We start from the raw sequence: 21,948 nt of genomic DNA on the forward strand, positions 1-21,948 counted from the left end.
GTCCTTTGACAACCTTCCATGCTGTCCACAAGTCCATTGGTCCTTATATCATCTGCAAACTTACTCATCCCCCGTCTACATTTGCCACCAAGACATTTACATATATCACAAACAGCAGAAGCCACATCGATGCGGAACACCACTCGTCACTGAGCTGCAGCCAGAAAAACAGCTTTCCACCACTGAGACGGCAAGAACTGTAGATGCTGGAATCAGAGTTAACCAAGTGTGGAGCTGGAGGAACGCAGCAGGTCAGGCAGCATCAGAGGAACAGGAAAGCTGACATTGTTGATGCTGCCTGGCCTGCTGTGTTCCTCCAGCCCTACACTGTGTTATCTTTGTTAGCCTTCCACCGCTCCCGTCTGCCTTATATGGGCAGGCCAAGTCACCATGGATCTCATGGATCCTAATCTTCTGGATGAGCATACCATGAGGAACCTTGTTAAAAACGTTCGTAAAATCCATGTATATGTTATCAACTGTTCTACCTGAATTGATCACCCTTGTCACCTCCTTGAAAACTTCAACTGACTTGGTAAGACATAACCTGCACCGCATAATGCCATGCTGGCTGTCCCTTATTAGCCCATACCTTTGAGACATGAGACACTCACCAGTCTGGAGTTTCCTGGAAAGTCCCTGTTTTCCTGCTTGAACAGAGGAACGACTTTGTCCACTCACCAGTCTCCGCAACCCCTCCAGTGCCTGGCAAGGATATCAGATCCTATTGAAAGTAGTGTGTTGATGCATTTGTGTCATGATTGTGTTTTGTTTGAGCCCTTACATTCAAAGCAGTGTAAGAATGTCTTTGTGCAGCAGGCGAGGTGTGATGAGACTGAGCCTTCATACAATTGCAAGATGTTGAAAATTTGCCATTATTTATGAAAACAGTGATAAATTTCCATGATCAACATTTCTGTTACACTGCAATGATTATCCCATGGCGTGTAAAATCAGAAAGATACGATAAAATGAGACTGGGTCATTTGCAGGGAGAATGTTTGCCTTTCATGTCTATAGAAGTAGTGAAATATTTCCATGAATCTAAGAGTCACTTTTCCGTTCATTGAAGGACACAATCATCGCCTTGGAAGCTTCATCACGATACTACTTTGATTCTTCTTCCCTCTTCAGAAATGCAATGTGCAAATTCAATTCCATGGTTTTGGAAGTCCCATTGAGAACACGATTCATTTGTGCCGGCATAATGCTCTGACCGAGAAAGAATTGAAGGTGAGTTTGTAGTTTAGAAGATCGCAGCAATTTATGCATCAACTTCTTCATCGATAACGTTCCATTGCTTTCAAACTGCATTTTCCACTCTGCGAGATAATAACTGTTAGAACAAGCAACGGCATCGGTAGATGGTCAATGGGGAATGCAATGTTACAAAACCCGATCCATTCAACAACATATTTCAGATATGTCAACAAATTAAATATTCCAGCACAGGATAAAACAAGGAAGATGAGAGTGAGGAGGCAATAGTTCTGATGACAAAAGAACAGAAATTTACCTTTATCCATTCGAGCAAAAAAGCAGGCACACAAATAAATAATCATCTAAGAATGTACGTGTGCAACGGAGGCTATCGGGGGACTAAAAATGCCAATTTGTTGTCATGCGTATTGCTGAAAGGGTGAGTGAAACAGATTCTGTGGTAAATTTGAAGAAATGCGGATAATGCATCTCAGGATGTTGGAGAAAGAAGATTTGTGGACTGAGGCAAATTGTATTGCCCTTTTCAGGAGTTATTAGGTTCATAATGAATTGAAAGACTTCCTTCTGTGCTGAAAGCTTTAGTTTAGTTGCAGCTGGATGACAATTTCTGTTCCTGGTAGTATTTAGCAAACTGTTAAAAGTGAATGTCACTGCACAGAATTCCAAACATAACTCCAATCAGTACAGAAAATATCCAAGGGGTGTGATGAGTTGTATCCTCTCATGTTGAAGAACGCAGCTGCAGATACAATGGAGGCACTGATGATAATCTTCCAAGAATCCTTAGATTGTGGAAAATTCTCAGAGGGTTGAAAGATTGTGAACATAACACCATTGTTCCAAAGATAGTTGGACAAAATAGTAAGCAAGTATTGCCAATTTAGGTCAACCTGGGTAGATGTTCATGCCGGCAATGAAAGATGAAATAACAGGGTACTGAGTGTGCTATAACATCCTACAGAGTTAACATCTTTTCATAAAGGGGAAATAATAGTTGACAAACTTGCTACAGTGCTTTGAGAAGGAAACAAACATTACTGACGAAGGACCACCAGTTGATGTAGTACATTGAGATTTCAACAAAGCATTTGATAAGGTACAGCTCATAAGGTGTCTCAAAAGAAAAGAGCCCGTGTGTTCAAGGGTAGTATGTTCGGATGGACGGAGGACTGCATCGTAAATAGAAGTAGAGTCGTAGCAGCAGGATGGTAACTTACAAGTCATGTACAGCCACAGAGCGAGTGCTGCGGAGGCCGGACACCTCATGTTGACTGGGTTGATTTCGGAAATGGCGGAGGGGATTGCTATGCTTAGGAAAGTTGGGCTACATTCATTGGAGTTTATAAGATTGAAAAAAATCTTATGTTTTCGCCATTTAAGATTGTTAAGAGGCTTGATAGTGTATATCCGTAGAGATTACTCCCATTTGTGAAAGATTTTACGACCAGAGGCCACATTTTCAAATTGGTTGCCTATTAATTCAGGGAAGAATTACTTCTTTCAGGTTGTAGCAATTTATTGAACACTTCAACCAAGAGTTCAGGCAGACCCTCTAATAAGAGACACCTCCTCTGTATTAATTCTCTAGATTTGACAGAAGATCGGCCCTGTGAGAGGGTCAGTACTGAGGTATTGAAGCTTTGTCAGAAGGCGAATAATGAGTGCGGGCACTGAAGAAGTGCCTCATTGACAGGGGTTCAGTCCTGACCCCTGTGAGAGTTCATCATTGTCAGATGGTCAATACTGAGACAATGCTTCCTTGTAAAAGGATCAGCACGAAAGATCTGCCACACATTTTTAGTGTCAGTATTGAGGAAATGCAGCAATATGAGAGGGTCCGAACTGTGGGAGTGCATTATTGTCAGAAGGTCAAGACTGAGGCAGCACCTCATTCTAAGGTGAGGCAATGCCATACAAATAGAAGGTCAGTCCTGAGATATTGCTACTGTGAGAGGGTCAGAAATAAAGGTGCCTCCTTGTCAGATGGTCAGAACTGAGGGATTGAAGCATTGTCAGAGCTTCAATACTGAGGCCTTGCTTCGTTGTCAAAGGGTCAAATCTGTGGGAGTGCGATATTATCAGAGGATCAATGCTGAGGCAGTGCCTCAAAATAATGGTGTGTTTTTGATGACAGCGTGCATCGAAGTGGTTCTTTTGTGATTCTATCAAGTGCAGTTAAAGGAATGCTTGCCAATTTTCTGAAAGATGAACATTTATTGAGGAAATAAAAGATGGAGAAAGAGTAATTAAAAAGAATAACAAGTAGAGAGTAAAAAAGAATAAGCCTCATGTTCTTGTGGCCGTGAGGGACCCCTCGATCAATGGCTGGCCTGGAGGCTGAGTTTGTTCCTGGCACCATTCGCGGTCTCATTCCGAGATGACGTCCAGTGCCGAGGAACAAAATGCTCCCTCTGCTCCGGTGTAACAAACGACTTGGCAAAGAAAAAAACCAGTTACAGAAATAAAATTAACTGTAAAACAGGAATGCTGACAGGACTCATTCAAAGTCAACCATTTCTCAAATATCAAGAAATGTTACCCTTCAGCCCATCCTATTTATGGGGTTGGAACTGCTAGTACCACACGAATGCAGCATCACGACTGAGGCAATGCAGCACTGTGCGAGGGTCAGGATTAAGGGTCAGTTTTGAGGCAGTGCCTTGATGTTATGGAGTCAGAACATTATTGCCACATGTTCAATACAGACAGTGTGCTGACCCTCTGTCAATGCTTCAATGCCTCAGTGCCCACCCTCTGATAATGAATCACTCCAACAGTTCTGACCCTATCTTGCAAGACCTCAGTATGACCTTTCTGACCCTATTACAGTGGGCCACTGCTGCAGTATTGACCATCTGATAATGATGAAATCCCTCAGTTCTGACCCTCTGACAGTTGTGCAACACCTCAGTCCGCACCCTTTCATCATTCGGCACTCCCTCAATTATGAGCCCTTTGTGAGTTAGTTGTGAGGCAAGACTTCATTGCTGCAGTGTCAGTGCTGAGAGCGGGCCTTTTTATTAGCTCATCAGTACCTAAGGTACTGGCTAATTGTCAGCAGGTCAGTTCTGAGGCAGCGTCTCTTTGCCCGAACCCTGACTCTAAACCCAGCCTCAGCCCTAAACCCATACAAACGCTCGCCTCAGGCTAACCCTCACCTCAGCATTAACCCTAACCCTAACCCTAACCCTATCCTCAGCGTAAACCTTCCCTGCCCTCAGCCCTAATGCTGATCCTCAGGCCGAACATCTAGTCTCAGCCCTAAAGTGAGCCTCAGTCCTACCACTAGCTGTGGCCTCAGCCCTAAAATGAACCGTAACACACAGCCCCAATTAACGCTTAGCCTCAACCCCAACCCTCGCCTAATCTCCAAGTCTAACCTCAGCCCTCACCTAACCCCCAATACTTGCCTGCCAGAGAGTTAGTACTGATGAAGTGCTTTAGTTTCAGAGATTTAGTCCTGAGAATGCGCTTCGTTTTCAGAGTGACCATCTGAAACAGCGTCTCATTGAAATGGGGTCAGAATTGCTGGAATGCTACATGGAATGGTGACAGATTGTAGGACTGTCGGTGGGTCAGATCTGAGGTAGTGCATCAACGGTGGATGGTCAGTCTTGAGGGAGTTCAGAGGATCAACGAAGAGGGAATGCCTCAATGCAGTGGCGACAGAACTGAGAGAGGGCCACAGGATTAGAGATATGCCACATGATTGGAGATGGTGGGTGAGTGGGGTTCCACAGGGCTCTGTCCTTGGGCCTCTACTGTTTGTAATTTTTATTAATGACTTGGACGAGGGAATTGAAGGATGGGTCAGCAAGTTTGCAGACGACACAAAGGTCGGAGGTGTCGTTGACAGTGTAGAGGGCTGTTGTTTGTAGGCTGCAGCGGGACATTGACAGGATGCAGAGATGGGCTGAGAGGTGGCAGATGGAGTTCAACCTGGATAAATGCGAGGTGATGCAGTTTGGAAGGTCGAATTTGAAAGCTGAGTACAGGATTAAGGATAGGATTCTTGGCAGCGTGGAGGAACAGAGGGATCTTGGTGTGCAGATACATAGATCCCTTAAAATGGCCACCCAAGTGGACAGGGTTGTTAAGAAAGCATATGGTGTTTTGGCTTTCATTAACAGGGGGATTGAGTTTAAGAGTCGTGAGATCTTGTTGCAGCTCTATAAACCTTTGGTTAGACCGCACTTGGAATACTGCGTCCAGTTCTGGGCGCCCTATTATAGGAAAGATGTGGATGCTTTGGAGAGGGTTCAGAGGAGGTTTACCAGGATGCTGCCTGGACTGGAGGGCTTATCTTATGAAGAGAGGTTGACTGAGCTCGGTCTCTTTTCATTGGAGAAAAGGAGGAGGAGAGGGGACCTAATTGAGGTATACAAGATAATGAGAGGCATAGATAGAGTCGATAGCCAGAGACTATTTCCCAGGGCAGAAATGGCTAGCACGAGGGGTCATAGTTTTAAGCTGGTTGGTGGAAAGTATAGAGGGGATGTCAGAGGCAGGTTCTTTACGCAGAGAGTTGTGAGAGCATGGAATGCGTTGCCAGCAGCAGTTGTGGAAGCAAGGTCATTGGGGTCATTTAAGAGACTGCTGGACATGCATATGGTCACAGAAATTTGAGGGTGCATCCATGAGGATCAATGGTCGGCACAACATTGTGGGCTGAAGGGCCTGTTCTGTGCTGTACTGTTCTATGTTCTATGTTCTATGTTCTATGTTCTGTGGTAGGAAGTGCCTCATTGTCAGCAGGTCCGTTTTGTGGCCGGTCGCCATAGCTGGAGAGTCAGTTCTGAGGCAGTGCGTCTTTGTCAGAGGGTCTGTACTGAAGCAGTGCCTCATTATTCGAGAGGGTTTGGTGTGAGGCAGTATCTGATTGGTGCAAGGTCAGCCCTAAGGGAGTGCCTCTTTGTCAGAGGGCCAGTCCTGAGTTAGCGACTCATTGTGAGGAGTTCAGAATTGAGGGACTGACACGTGATGAGAGGGTCAAAACGGAGGTAGTGTGGCTGTATCTGACAGTCCCAAGGGAGTGCCATTGTTAGAAGGTCAGTTCTGAGAAACTACCTCCGTGTAATGGCATCAGCATTGAAGCTAACCACGTGACGAGCCGATAAAAACTAAGTTATTGCAGGAGCATCAGAGGGCCAGATGTGTAGGAGTGCATTATTTTCAGAGGTGAATACTGAGGCACAGCCTCAGTGTAAGGGGGTCAAAATTAAGGGAGTGCCACACAATTACAGGGCAGTACGGAAGTATTACAGCACTGTGTGCGGCGCAGAATCGATGGAGTGCATCATTGTTATCCAGCCACAAGTGAGGCAGCGCCTCATTGTAATGGATCAGAATAGGGTCAGTACTGAGAGTCAGTACAGAGGTAGTGCAGAACTGTGGAGGTGTCAGAACTGAGGGAGAGCACCATTGTCAGCTGGTCAAAAGTGCCCCCTTGTCGTAAGATCAGAACTGAGGGTGTGCTGCACGATGAGAGGGTCAATATAGAGGAAGTGACTCTTTGTCAGTGTTAATACTGAAGTATGACCTCATCTTGAGGGGATCAGGCTTCAGAGAATGCACTGTTGTCAGAGGGTCGGCACTGCAGCAGGGCTATGTTGTAAGGGGGTCAGAATTGAAGGAGTGCCACCCATTTTAGAAGGTCAGTACAGAGGTAATCTAGCACTGTCAGAGGTAAGTCCTGATGGAGTGCCTCATTGTCATTGGATCAGTTTTCAGGCAGTACCTCTTTGGCAGAGCGTCAGTACTGACGCAGTGCCTGATTGTAATGGGATCAGAATTCAAGGAGTGCCACTGCCTCACTGAGGTACTGCAGCTCTATCAGAGGGTCAGTGGCCTATTGTCAGAGGGTCTGTTTGAGCCAGTGCCTACTTGGCAGAGTGTCAGCAATTAGGGAGTTTGCCTTTATCAGAGGGTCAGCACTAGAGAGTGCATTTGTAGCAGCGTGTCAATAGTCAGCCTTGTCCGCCCAAGTCCAACACCAGCACCTCCACATCATCCGCCCACCCTGAGGACTGACCCTCCACCAATGATCTACTGCCTCACACTGGACTGACCAACAATGAGACACTGTCCCTCCAGACCCCCTGACAAAGAAGCAGTGCCTCAGGACTGACTGTCAGGCAAGGAAGGCTCTCTGTCAGTACTGACCCTCTCACAAGGAGACACTGCCTCAGATCATGACCCTCTGACAATAATGCACGCCCACAGTTCAGATTCTATGACGCTGTTGCAGTACCTCAGTACTGAGTCTCTGTTAGTGTGGCACTGCTTCAATTCTGACCCTTCTATAATGAGACACTGCCTCAGTATCGACAGTCTGACAATAGTTCACTCCCACTATTCTGATGCTCTGACAGTGCTGCTATACCTCAGTACTCACTAATTAACAATGAGGGTTAGCGTGAGAGGGTGGCGAGGGTTAGGGTTTGGGTTAGGACCAAGGGTAGGGGTTAGGTGTGAGGATTGGACGAGGTTTTGGATGAGGGTAGAGTTAGGGTGAGGGATGAGACTTGTGTTAGGGTGACTAATGAGGTTAAGTTTGGAGTTCGGGGTAGGGCTCGGGAGAGGTTTTGGGTTAAGGCTGAGGTTAGGCTTCGGGCTGAGTCTATGGTTAGGGTTAGAGCTCAGACCACATTTAGGTTTGGGGCTGAGGCTTCTGCTTAGGTTGAGGGTGAGTGTTAGGCCTGAGGCTAGGCTTAGGCCTGAAGCCGCGGTTCGGTTTGGGGTTGGACTGATTAGACCCACTCTGACCCATTACAATGAGGTACTACCACAGAACTGACTCTCTGTCGATAAAGAACATGAGATGCTGTCAGCTTGTCCAATCAGAAGTCCAATATTAAGGAAATAGTGCACTGTTGGAGAGTTGATAAATATAATATAATATAAAGGGAGTGCTGCACTGTCAGAGGGTTCATGACGTGGGAGTGCTGAAATAGCGCAGAATCAGACCTGAGAGAGTGCTGCACGTTCAGAGAGTTAGTACTGAGGGAGTGCTATAATGTCAGAGGATTGATATCAAGAGGCACCGCCGAAGGATCAGTAGCGCAGTACTGTCCGAAGGCCAATATTGAGAGAGTTCTGCTGCGTCGGTGGGGGTCGATATGACAGAATTGCGACACTATCAGTGTATGGATGTCAGACGGTCAGTTCTGAGGGAGGGCTATGCTGTTGGAGGGTCAATATTGAGTGTGTGCGCGACACTCAGATGATCACTTTGTTGGAGTTCTGCACTGTAACGGAGTGCCACACCGGCAGCGGGTTAATATTAAGGGAGTGCTGCACTGTCAGAGGGTTAAAGATGAGGGAGGGCTTCTCTTTGTGGGGGTGGGTATGAAAGAGAACCTCCCGTTCGGGGATCAATATTAATGTTGTAGAGTCAGTAGAGAGGCAGTGCTGCACTGTGGAGGGTCAATAAGAAGCATGTAGCTCCACTGGCAAGGTGCCAGTGATGACAGAATGCTGCACTGCCAGAGGATCAGCAATGAGGGAAAACTGTATTGTCAGAGTGTCTTCGTCAAGAAAGTGCCACTCTGTCGGAAGGCCAATATTAAGGGAGTGCTGCACTGTCACAGGATCAATATTAGGGGTGTGCTGCACTAACAGAGGGTCAGTGTTGATTGAATGCTTGACTGTTGCAGAGCCAGGACTGAGGGAATCCTGCATCGTTCCGGTGTCATCATTGAGGGAGTGCTGCACTGTTAAAGGGCCGATAGTAAGGGAGTGTGACACTGTCAAAGGTGGGCTACAGTATCAGAGGGTGAGTAATGAGGGAATGCTGCGCTGTCGGAGGGTCAGCACTGAGGTGGGCTGTACTGTCAGATCGTCAATGTAAATAATAATGTCAGGGGAGTGCTGCATTGTGAGTTGGTCCATATTAAGGGAACGCTGAAACTGTCAGTGATGCTCAGGGTGTGCAACACTGTCAGAGGGAGTGATGTACTCTGAGTGTCAGCACGGAGGCTGACCTTCACTGTAATTGTGTCAGAATTAAAAGACCGGTCAGAGGATATAAACTGAGGCATTTCAGAGCCATCAGAAGGTCGAAACTGAGGTGTTTCAGATCAGTTTGAGGGTGCCTCATTTTAATGTGGTCAGACTTGAGCAAGTGCTTCATTGTCAGAGGCTCAGAACCAAGTGAATGCCTCGTTATCAGACACTGTCCTAAAGAGGGCCTTGTGGTTGGTGGCTGTGTTGTAAGGCAATTCCTCATTGCTGCAGGATCAGCCTTGAGAGTGTGCCAGTCTGGAAGGAGTGCCTAAAAACTGAGAGTGCGCTACACAATTCGAGATTCAGCGCTGAGTAAGTGCCTCATTGTCACAGAGTTGGTTCTGAGGCAGGGTCACATTGCCTTAGGGTCAATTCTGAGGGTGTATGAGGAGCAGACTGTAAATACTGAGTCAGTAGCTCAGTGCATTGGATTCAGAGTTGATGGAGTACAAGATGATTAGAAGTTCAGTCCTGAAGTATTGCAGCTCTGTCAGAGGATCAGAACTGAGGGGGCAGTGCTTTACTGTCAGCGGATCAGTTCTGAGGCAGTACCTCATTGCTGGAGGGTCAGATGTGGACGAGTGTCACATTGTCAGAAGGCCAGTTCTGAATAAGTGACTTTTTGTCAGAAGGCCAATACTCAGTCAGTGGCTCATTTTGAGCAGATCAGAATTGAGGGTTTGCAACACTTGTCGAGATTCAGTCTGGAGACATTACTGCTACACGCCTGAATTGAGGGAGTGCTGCAAGATTGGAGGGTGAAAATAAACCCGAAAACAGTGACCCCTTTCAATAACCTGTAAAACACAGTGATGACTGTAAATAATCCCTAAAACGCAGAGGCCTTTGTAGGAGTGCCTCAGTGTAATGTTTTCAGAATTGCGTCAGAATTAAAAGACCGGTCAGAGGATATAAACTGAGGATATAAACTGCCTGGAAGTCAGTGGTGAGTGGGGTTCCACAGGGCTCTGTCCTTGGGCCTCTACTGTTTGTAATTTTTATTAATGACTTGGACGAGGGAATTGAAGGATGGGTCAGCAAGTTTGCAGACGACACAAAGGTCGGAGGTGTCGTTGACAGTGTAGAGGGCTGTTGTAGGCTGCAGCGGGACATTGACAGGATGCAGAGATGGGCTGAGAGGTGGCAGATGGAGTTCAACCTGGATAAATGCGAGGTGATGCATTTTGGAAGGTCGAATTTGAAAGCTGAGTACAGGATTAAGGATAGGATTCTTGGCAGCGTGGAGGAACAGAGGGATCTTGGTGTGCAGATACATAGATCCCTTAAAATGGCCACCCAAGTGGACAGGGTTGTTAAGAAAGCATATGGTGTTTTGGCTTTCATTAACAGGGGGATTGAGTTTAAGAGTCGTGAGATCTTGTTGCAGCTCTATAAAACTTTGGTTAGACCGCACTTGGAATACTGCGTCCAGTTCTGGGCGCCCTATTATAGGAAAGATGTGGATGCTTTGGAGAGGGTTCAGAGGAGGTTTACCAGGATGCTGCCTGGACTGGAGGGCTTATCTTATGAAGAGAGGTTGACTGAGCTCGGTCTCTTTTCATTGGAGAAAAGGAGGAGGAGAGGGGACCTAATTGAGGTATACAAGATAATGAGAGGCATAGATAGAGTCGATAGCCAGAGACTATTTCCCAGGGCAGAAATGGCTAGCACGAGGGGTCATAGTTTTAAGCTGGTTGGTGGAAAGTATAGAGGGGATGTCAGAGGCAGGTTCTTTACGCAGAGAGTTGTGAGAGCATGGAATGCGTTGCCAGCAGCAGTTGTGGAAGCAAGGTCATTGGGGTCATTTAAGAGACTGCTGGACATGCATATGGTCACAGAAATTTGAGGGTGCATCCATGAGGATCAATGGTCGGCACAACATTGTGGGCTGAAGGGCCTGTTCTGTGCTGTACTGTTCTATGTTCTATGTTCTATGTTCTAATTGAGGGAGTGCCATGTGATTACAGATTCACTGCTGATGGAGTAGCTCATTGTCACAGGGTCAGTTCTGAGGCAGGGCTGCTTTGCTGGAGGGTCACTTCTGAGTGAGTGTATTAGTATCAGCCCCATGTTGTAGGGACTGTACTTTTCCAGGAAGACAGTTAGAATAATCTTTAATTATAAACTAATCTGAAATACTGTTTGACTTGTTCAGGTTACAATACATGCTGAGTCACCTACAGAATACGCACTTGCTCTCCCTGTCTCTCTCGGTAAGCAAAGGTAGTTTCTTTCAGACTACTCGCAGAAATAAAGTGCTGCGCTGCTGGTCAGTATTGAAGGAATGCTCCATTGTTGGAGGATCAGTACTGAGGGAGTGCTGGACTGTCACAGGGCCAAGATTATGGGTGTGCTGTGCTTTCAGAAGGTCACAAGCAAACAAGCACTGCCAGACATAAAAAACAAAAGAACTGCGGATGCTGTAAGTCGGGAACAAAAAGAAAGTTGCCGGAAAATCTCAGCAGGCCTGGCAGCATCTGTGCAGGAGAAAACAGATTCAACGTTTCGAGTCCATTGACCCTTCCTCAGAACTGGGGATCTTCCTCAGAACAGTTCTGAGGAAGGGTCACTGGACCCGAAATGTTATCTCTGTTTTTGCCTCCACAGATGCTGCCAGACCTGCTGAGCTTTTCCAGCACTGCCAGACAACTGACGCTCTGATTGTGAAACACTCCCTCAGTACTGACCCTCCAACACTGCGTACTCTTTGATGACTGATTCTCTGACGGTGCATCTCTGCCACAGTATTAACCCTCCGTCATACTGGTATTCTCTCAGCAATAACACTCTGAGAATGCCATGCTCCCTTACCATTGACATTCTGGCCGTGGGACACCACTTCAAATTTAACCCTTCAGCAGTGCAGCACACACTCATCATTGCCTCTCTGATATTGCAGTGCTGCCTTCATACTGACCCTTTGACAGTGCAGGACACAGTAATATTGAACATCTTCAAGTGCCGCTCTCCCTCAGTGCTGACCCCCCTCTCATTTCTGACCCATTCAGTGTAGCATACCCTTTATTCTGAACCCCTCAGTGCAGCACTCCCTCAACGCTGACCTGCTTCAGTGCTGACCCCCTTCAGTCCTGATACCCCTCAGAACAGCACTCCGGCAGTGCTGACCCCACACTGTGCTGCACTCCCTCAGAGCTCACCCACTTATCGCTGACGACCCCCTCACTTCAGCACTCCCTGATCACCTGGTCGTGCATCACTCCCTTTCTCCGACCCCTCGGACGGTGCAGCACTACGTCAGCGCTGACCCGCCAACAAGATAATGTCAGAGAGATGTACTCCCATCACATTGACCCTCTGAGACTGGAGCATTTTCTAATGTTGGCCCTCTCACAGTGAAGCTCTCCGTTTAGTCCCTCTGACAGGCCGCATGCCTTTTATTACAGGTCTTTTCACAACGCACTGCCCCGTCATCATTGATTCTCTGACAGTGTAGCCCTCTGTTAATATTGAATTTGTGACAGTGCACAACTCCATTAATATTTGCCCTCTGATAGTGCAGCCCTTCCTCAGTCCTGACTCTCTGACAATGCAGCAGTCCCCTAATTACTGTCAGAGGGTCGATACTGAGAGAATGCTGCACTGTCAGAGTCAGCTGCCCGCAGTCCTATCAGACATTCAGTATTGAAGGTATGGGAGAGGGTGAGTGTCAGTGAATTCTGCACTGCAACAGGGCCAACAGTGTTGTCCCATGGCCAGAGTGTCCATGGTAAGGAAGAACTGCAATGTCAATGTAACAGGGTCGGGACTGAGGTCAGAATTGAGACAGTACTGCAGGATTAGAGAGTCAGTGTTGTGGCTGCGGAGCACTCTGAGGTTCAGTACTGAGGGAAAGCTTCATGATCAGTGGGTCAGTTCTAAAGCTGTGCTACTTTGTCAGAGGGCCATACTAATGCAGTGCCTCATTGTAATGGGATAAGAATTGAGGGAATGTCGCACATGCATCACTAGCTCATCATTGACTGTCTAACAGTGCAGCACACTCTTAGTATTGACCTTCCAACAGTGTCGAGCAGTGTGACACATTAGGTATTAAGAGAGTACTGCACTGTCAGAGGGTCAATGATGGGAGAGTGCTGTGCTGTTGGAAGGTGTGTACTGAAAGGGAGCCGCCCTGCCAGAGGGCCTATGTTAAGGCAGTGCAGCATTGTGAGAGGGTCGATATTAAGTGCATGCTCCTGTCTCAGACGGTCAATTTGATGGGACAACATGCCTCTGAAACTAACTTGTTGGAGTGCTGCACCGCCTGAGGGTTCGTCTGAAGGGAGTGATGCCCTGTCAGATGATGAGCTTTCCCTCATCTTTAACCGTCTGACAGTGCAGCACTCCCATAATATTAACCCGCTACCAGTGTGGCACTTGCTTACAATTGAACTTCTGACAGTGCACAAGTCCAACAAAATGATCCTCTTGAGTGTCGCACACACTCAATATTGGCCCTCCAACAGTGCAGCACTCCCTCAGGACTGACCGTCTGACATTGATACGTGGATCGTGTAGCAATCCTGTAATATTGACCCACTGACACAGCAGAACTCCCTCAATATTGTTTTTCTGACAGTATTGCACTACTGATCCTTCGGCAGTGCCCCTTGATATCAATCTTTTCACATTAGACCACTCCCTCAGCACTAACTCTCTGAATGTGCAGCACTTCTCAGGACTGATTCTGTGATATTTCAGCACTCCCACATCATTAACCCTCTGACAGTGCAGCCCTCCCTTTAGATCAACCCTCCAACAGTGCATTGTTTCCTTAATATTGGACCTCTGATTGTGTGATACTCCCTCAGTGCGAAACTCTGACAATACAGCACTCTCTCTGAAATAACTCTCTGATTTAGCACTTCCTCTGTGCTAACCCTCTGAAAATGGAGCTTTCTCTCATTACTGACCCTTTGCAGTGCCGCACTGCCTCAGTACTCACTCACCACAAGTGCAGCACTCCATTAAGAGTGATCCTCTGACAGTGTGGCACTCCCCTAATATTGGTCCACTGACTGTGTGGCACTCCCTTTATACTGACCTGCTCGCGGTGCATCACTGCTCTAATATCAAACCTGCAGCTCTATCAGAGGGTCTGTCCTGAGCAAGTGCCCCATCGTCAGCATGTCAATTCTGAGGCCGTGCCTCTATATCAGTGAGTCAACATTGAGGTAGCTCCTGACGGTCAGAATTACGGGAGTGCCTCATAGTTAGAGGGTCATTAACTGAGGGACAGCCTCATGATCAGCGGGTCAGTCTTTACGGACTGCCTTATAGCCAGTGTGTCAGTTCTGAGGCAGTGCCCTCAATGTAACAGATTTAGAAATGGGGTAGGGGGCACATGATTAGAAGGTCAGTAGTAAGCTATTGGAACTTTGTCAGAGGGTCAGTACTCAGCGAGTGCCTCATTGACATCGGGTCCAGACAGAGGGTTTGCACTGAGGGAATGCTTCCTTTGTCAGAGATTCAGAAGTGAGAAAGTGCCTCATTGTCAGAGGCTCATTCCTGAGGCAGTGCCTCATTGTCAGAGTGACATAATCAGATAGCACTCCCTCAATTCTAAACCTTAATCCTGACCCTCTGACAATGAAGCACTGCCTCAGGACTGACCCTATGATAATGAAGTGTTCCTCAGGATTGAACCATTGACGATGTGACTCTCCATTCGTGTTGACCTTCTGATAATGGGGTTCTCCTGAAGTACTGACCCTCTGACGGTTGTGCACTGCCTCAGTACTGACCCTCTAAATATCTGCCACTCGGTCAATTCTGACCTCCTTACGATGAGGCATTACCTCAATACTGACTGGGGTGCAGGTCTCTGGCACAGAGTCTGTCGCTCTTGCAACGAAGGGAAGGGGGTATAGGAGGAGAGTGTTAGTCATTGGGGACTGAATAGTTAGAGGGACAGATAGAAGGCTTGTTTGGAACCGAAGAGACTCACGATTGGTGCGTTGCCTCCAGGTGCTAGGGTCCGTGTTGTCTCGGATAGTGTCTTTGGGGTCCTGAAGGGAGAGGGTGACCAGCCCCAAGCCATGGTCCACACAGGTACCAACGACATAGGTAGAAAGAGGGATAGGGACGTCAGGCAGGATTTCAGGGAGCTCCGCTGGAAGCTGAGAGCTCAAACAAACGGAGTGGTTATCTCTGGTTTGTTACCCGTGCCAAGTGATAGCGAGGCAAAGAACAGGGAGAGATTTCAGCTGAACACGTGGCTGCAGGGATGCTGCAGGTGGGAGGGCTTCAGGTACATGGACAATTGGGGCTCATTCTGGGGAAGGTGGGACCTCGACAAACAGGACGGTCTCCACTTGAACCAGAGGGGCACTAATATCCTGGGCGGGAAATTTGCTAGTGCTGTTCGGGTGGGTTTAAACTAGCTTAGCAAGGGGATGGGAAACTGGTGTAGTTTCAGTACACAGGAGAAAGAGAATAGAGAGGACATGGACAGGATCTCAGTGTCACAGGAGTGTGCTGGCAAACAGCAAGCTGAATTGAAGTGTGTCTACTTGACTGCCAGGAGTATCCGGAATAAGCGAGGTGAGCTTGCAGCATGGATAGGTACCTGGGGCTTCGATGTTGTGGCCATTACGGAGACATGGATAGAGCAGGGTCAGGAATGGATGTTGCAGGTTCCAGGGTTCAGATCTTTGAGTAAGATCAGGTAAGGTGGGAAAAGAGGGGGAGGTGTGGCTTTGTTTGTCGAGGACAGTATAATGGAGGCTGAAAAAACTTTTGAGGAGGACTGGTCGACTGAGGTGGGATGGGCTGATGTCAGAAATAGGAGAGGAGAGGCCTCACTGTTGGGAGCTTTTGAATAGGCCTCTGCAAAGTTCCAGAGATCTGAAGGAGAGGATTGGCAAAACGATTCTGGGCAGGAGTGAAAGGAACAGGGTGGTCATTATGGGAGACTTTAACTTCCTAAGCATTGACTGGAAATGCTGTAACTCTCGTACGTCGGATGGATGAGTTTTCGTCCAATGCACGCAGGAGCGTTTCCCGACACGCTACGTCGAAGGGCCGACAAGAGGGGAGGCCACACTGGATCTGGTACTTGACAGTGGACCAGGCCAGGTGTTTGATTTAGTGGTAGATGAGCACTTTGGAGAGAGTGACCATAATTCGGTTACGTTTAGTTTAGCGATGGAGTGGGAGAGGAACATGCCACAGGGCAAGACTTACAGATGGGGGAAGGCAATTATAATTGGGCAAGACTTAGGAGGCAAAGAATGGGGTAGCAAAATGCAAGGGATGGGGACAATCGAAATGGGGAGCTGGTTTAAGTAACAGATATTGCGTGTCCTTGATAGGTACGTCCCTGTCAGGCAGGGGTCAGTGATAAGGTAGGGGAACCGTGGTTTACTAAAGAAATTGTATCTCGCGTTAAGCAGAAGAGCGAGGCTTATGTGATGTTGAGATGAGATGGATCAGTTGATGCGATGGAGAGTTACAGATGAGCAAGGAAGGATTTAAAGAGAGAGTTAAGAAGAGCAAGGAGGGGTCCTGAGCAGTCATTCGCAGGTAGAATAAAGGAGATCCGTAAAGTTTTCTCAAGGTATGTGAGGAATATAAGGATGACTGGGGTAGGAATAGGGCCAATCAAAGACAGAAGTGGGAAGTTGTGTGTGGACCGGGTACAGATCGGAGAGGTGCTAAATGAATATTTCTCATCTGTTTTCACTGAGGAAGAGGAGAATATCGTCGAGGAGACGACTGAGATACGTGCTATTAGACTTGAAAGGATTCAGGTTAGTAAGGAGGAGATGTTATCAATTCGAGAAGGTGTGAAGCTAGATAAATCCCCTGGGCCTGAGAGGATTTTTCCGAGAATTCTCTGGAAAGCTCAGGAGGAGGTGACGGAGCCCTTGGCTTTGATCTTTGAGTCCTCATTGTCTGCAGGTTTAACACCAGAGGACTGGAGGATTGCAAATGTTGTGCCCTTGTTAAAGAAGGGTAGTAGAGATGAGCCAGGCAATTACAGCCAGTGAGCCTTAGGTCCGTTGCAGGAAAAGTTTTGGAAAGGGTTATAAGAGATCAGGTTTATAATCATCTCGGAAGCAACAATTTGATTGGAGATAGTCAACATGGATTTGTCAAGGGCAGGTCGTGTCTCACAAACCTCATGGAGATTTTGAGGAGGTGACCAAGCATGTGGATGAGAGAAGGCCAGTTGACGATGTGTACATGGACTTCAGTAAAGCCTTTGATAAGGTTCCACACGGTAGGCTATTGGAGAAAATACGGAGCCATGTGATTGAGGGAGATTTAGCAGTTTGGATGAGAAACTGGCTTTCGGTAAAAAGGCAACCAGTGGTGTTTGATGGAAAATATTCAGCCTGGAGTCCGGTTACTAGTGGTGTGCCTCAAGGATCTGTTTTTGGCCCACTGCTGTTTGTCATTTTTATAAATGACTCGGACGCAGGCAGAGGTGGATGGGTTAGTAAGTTTGCAAATGACACTAAAGTCGGTGGAGTGGTGGACAATGTGGAAGAATGTCGCATGTTGCAGAGAGACTTGGATAAAGTGCAAAATTGGGCGGAAAGGTGGCAAATGGAGTTCAATGTGAGGTGATTCGCTTTGGGAGGAATAATAGGAAGGTACAATACTGGGCCAATGGAAAGATTCTTGGTAGTGCGGATGTGCAGAGGGACCTTGGCGTCCATGTACATAGATCTCTGAAAGTTGCCACCCATGTTGATAGTGCTGTGAAGAAGGCATACGGTGTGTTCGACTTTATTGGTAGAGGGATTGAGTTCCAGAGCCGTGATGTCATGCTGCAACTGCACAAAACGCTCGTGCGACCTGTTCTGGTCGCTCCATTGCGGGACGAATTCGGAAGCATTGGAAAAGGAGCAAAGGAGATTTACCAGGATGTTGCCTGGTCTGGAGTGAAGGTCTTATGAGAGAAGGCTGAGCGACTCGAGTCTGTCCTCATTGGGGAGAAGAAGGCTAAGAGGGCCTTTAATAGAAACATACAAGACGATCAGAGAAAGATGAGTCAGGGTGGACGGTAAGAGTCTTTTTCCTAGGATGATGATGTTGGCTTGTACAAGGGGGCTCAGCTATAAATTGAGGGGTGATGGATTAAAGACAGATGTCAGAGGCAGGTTCTTTACCCAGAGAGTGGAAAGGGCGTGGAATGCCCTGCCTGTCAATGCAGTTAACTCAGCCACATTCAGGGCATTTGAACAGTCCTTGGATAAGCATATAGATGATGATGGGATAGTGTGAGGGAACGGGCTCAGATTAGTTCACAGGTTGGTGCAACATCGAGGGCTGAAGGACCTGTTCTGCACTGTATTTTTCTATGTTCACAGATGACACTAAAATGAGTGAGAGAGTAAAGTCTGAAGAGGACAATGAAAATCTGCAGAAGGATGCAGAAAGTTTAAGTGAATGGACAAGGGTCTAGCAGATGGAGTCCAATGATGGGAGATGTGAGGGCATCCATTTTGGTAGCAATTATGGAAAAATGGAGTCTTGCTTAAATGGTGAAAAATTGTAGCATGCTGCTCCGCAGAGGGAGCTGGGCAGCCTTGGGTCTGAATCAGGTAGTTTGCAGATGCGGCTGGTAATTGAGACAGCAAATGGAACAGTGTCCTTCATTGCGAGAGTGATGCAGTTTAAAAATCGGGAGGGTATGCTACAGTTGTATAGGGTGCTGGTGAGGCTTGGTGTGGAGTAGTTTGTACAGTTTTAGTCTCCTCACTTGAGAAAGGATGTACTGGCACTGGAGGGGATGCGAAGGAGGTTCACGAGGTTGATTCCAGAATTAAAAATGTTGCTGTATGGGGAGAGATTGAGTAGACTCCGATTGCAGTCACTGGAATTTAGAAGAATGAGGGGTGATCTAATAGAAACTTTTAAAATTATGAAACAAATGGATCGGAAATTGTTTCCACTGATGGGCGAAATTCCAACTTGGGGGCACAGCCTCAAAATAAGTGTGAACAGATTGAAAACTGAGTTGAGGATGAGCTTCTTCATCCAAAGGGTTGTGAATCTGTGGAATTCTCTGCCCACTGAAACAGTTGAGGTTCCCTTGTTGAATGTTTTGAAAGCCAAAACAGATAGATCTTTGAACAGGAAAGGAATTGAGGGTTATGGTGAATGGGAGGGTAAGTGGAGCTGAGTCCGCAAAAAAGATCAGCGGAACGAGCTGGAAGAGACAGATGGCCTACTCCTGTTTTATTTCTTATGTCCGTATGTCCTTAGATTGCCATCCTTGTCATTCCTCCTTCCCTGGAATAGGCCAGTTCTGAACGCTGATCAGTAGGTCTTTAAATAACTCCCACGTATCAAATGTTGACTTGTTCAATAAAAGCTCCTCCCAATTAATACTGCTCAGCTCCTACCTAACACTGATGTAATTTTCCCTCCCCCAATTTCGTCCCTTCCCACAAGGTCCTGATTATCCATGGCTGTCTTAAAATGTAAGGAGATGCGATCGCCCATTTAAGAAGCTCCTGCTTCACTGTTTTTCCCAAGTGGGAGTCAGCTACAGGCTTTCTTGTTCCACGATGGGGGAGGAAATGGCCGAGAGGTATTATTGCTGGACTGTTAATTCAGAGACTGAGATAACATTCTGGGGACCTGTGTTCAAATCCCAGCACAGCAGATGGTGGAATTTGAATTCAATATAAAAGAAAATCATGAATTAAGAATATAATGATGACCATGAATTCATTGCCAAATGTCAGAAAAACTCACCTGGTTCACTGATGTGCTTTAGGGAAGGAAACTGCCACCCTTACATGATCTGGCCTACATGTGACTGCAGACCCACAGCAATATGATTGACTTTGAACTGTCCCCTGGGCAATTAGGGACGGACAATAAACACTGCGTAGCTCGGGATGTCCTCCTCCCATTAACAAATAAATAAAATTGGATTCTAGATCTTCCGATCCAAGATCGTTTCTTGCTCTCATACTAATTTCTTTGCTTACAGTCACTTTCCCTCCTGCCTGTCTTTTTGGAATGCCATATAGCCCTGCGCACTTAGCTCCAGTGTTGATCTCCTTGTAACCATGTCTTTGTAATAGCTATAAAATCATGCCCGTCAACCTAGAAATGTGCTATTAATTTGTTGATTTTGTTCTGAATACAATGAGCACGCAAGCAAAGAGCCATGAATTTAGCTTTATCACTTGATTTCACCTCTTGACACTATTTACAGCTGTTTTCTATTTGTACATGCTTGTCTTTTCCAGTAGCACGCTGAGTATTGTTATCCCGATAGTTCTTTCGTATCAGTCCGTGTGTATTCCTGGGCGAATGTGCTCGTGTGGTCTCAGGAGTTGCGGAGGTCACGGCTCTGGGACAGCCGTTTCATCGCTCTATGCTGCAGGTAAGAAGAAAAGAAAATCTCTTGCTCTGAGCTCTGCAAACCTGGGCAATGTCAAAAGGGAAACAAGGTCAAAAGAATTTAAACAAGAATCTCAAAATTAACTGCTGAATTCATAGCAACATTACGGGCATCGCCCAACTTAGTGGCCACAACATCCCACTTTCTATTCTTCACAAACAATCCAAAGGCTGAAGTATCCGTATCCCTCTTAACTTTTATGGTTTTTGAGCTAATTTCTTGTTTCTAACTTGTGCATATTTGTGGTGCCTTATGACTTCTTGCATTTAGCAATTGATAAAACTCACTCTCTCACGAGTTCAGGAGAAGCTAGTTTTATAGAATCCCCAGTGTGGAAACAGGCCACTCAGTTCAATAAGCCCACAGCAACCCTCCAAAGAGCATCCCACCTAGACCCATCCCCATTCCCCTACTCTATTCCTGTCAGCCTGCATTTCCCATGGCTAATGTACCTAACCTAGACATCCGTGGGCACTGTGGGTAATTCAGCATTGCCAATCCACCTAACCTGCACATCTCTGGACTGTGGGAGGAAACCAGAGCACCCAGCAGAAACCCACACAGAGAAGGGGAGAATGTGCAAACTCCACACAGACAGTCATCGGAGGCTGGAATGGAACTCAGGTCCCTGGTGCTGTGAGGTAGCAGTACTAACTACTGAGTCACCGTGTCACCCTGAGTTATCTTGACTCCTTCTGAAACATAGGAAGGTATCCACAAGACAAAGATCCTTTTTAGTCAGCTTAATTCATACCAACTGAGGTAGATCTAGTTGGGTGTGTAAAGAAGGGGAGTCTTTCACGAGGGAACTTAACAATTTGGGAGACTCAGTCACCGAGGGAGCCTGACCCGAAGACTGGTCAAAACAATAATGATTCGATATGAATTAGTTAGAATGCAGCTGTTAACAGTAATCCTCCATCCCTATGTGGGAGCGAGATTTAACATTCAAAATCAAAACTGAAACTCTTGAACAAGGTAGTTCAAAACAGCCAGTTCTCTGATTGAGGTTGTTGACTTGCTCGCCGAGCTGGCTTCTTCTCATTCAGACGTTTCGTCACCATGATCGGTGACATCATCGGTACAGCCTCCAATGAAACGATGTTATTCTACTCTGTCTGGAATTGACACTGTCCGGTCTGTTACCATGAGTACTGTCATTTCCGGTTTTGATCTGTATGGGTTTGTGTGTGGGGGTCCAATTGTATCTGTTTGTTGGTTGCATTATGGGTGGAGAATCACGCCTCTCAGAGGACACTGCGACAAGGTAACCGTAGTAGCCCAAGCCAAGCATAGACACGCACAGGAATTCCGAGAGGCATGGTTCTGCACCCGTTCTCCAGCCTCACATT

At 46.8% G+C, this 21,948-nt stretch overlaps 1 protein-coding gene across 6 annotated transcripts in view; it reads left to right on the forward strand.

Annotated features, from left to right (window-relative positions):
* Positions 1-21,948, forward strand: part of LOC132209270 (utrophin-like) — a 559,562-nt gene that overhangs the window by 358,683 nt on the left and 178,931 nt on the right. For 3 of the 6 annotated variants that reach the window (XM_059644398.1, XM_059644399.1, XM_059644397.1), the window contains one exon: positions 1,073-1,233. The gene's annotated coding sequence lies outside the window, so the exon portion shown is untranslated. Of the gene's footprint in view, positions 1-1,072; positions 1,234-8,876; positions 10,017-20,441; positions 20,549-21,948 lie in introns of those variants that run through there. The other 3 variants (XR_009445352.1, XR_009445351.1, XR_009445350.1) reach the window with 3 other exon arrangements.

The sequence above is a fragment of the Stegostoma tigrinum genome, unplaced genomic scaffold (genome assembly GCF_030684315.1).
Source record: "Stegostoma tigrinum isolate sSteTig4 unplaced genomic scaffold, sSteTig4.hap1 scaffold_79, whole genome shotgun sequence".
NCBI lineage: Eukaryota > Metazoa > Chordata > Chondrichthyes > Orectolobiformes > Stegostomatidae > Stegostoma > Stegostoma tigrinum.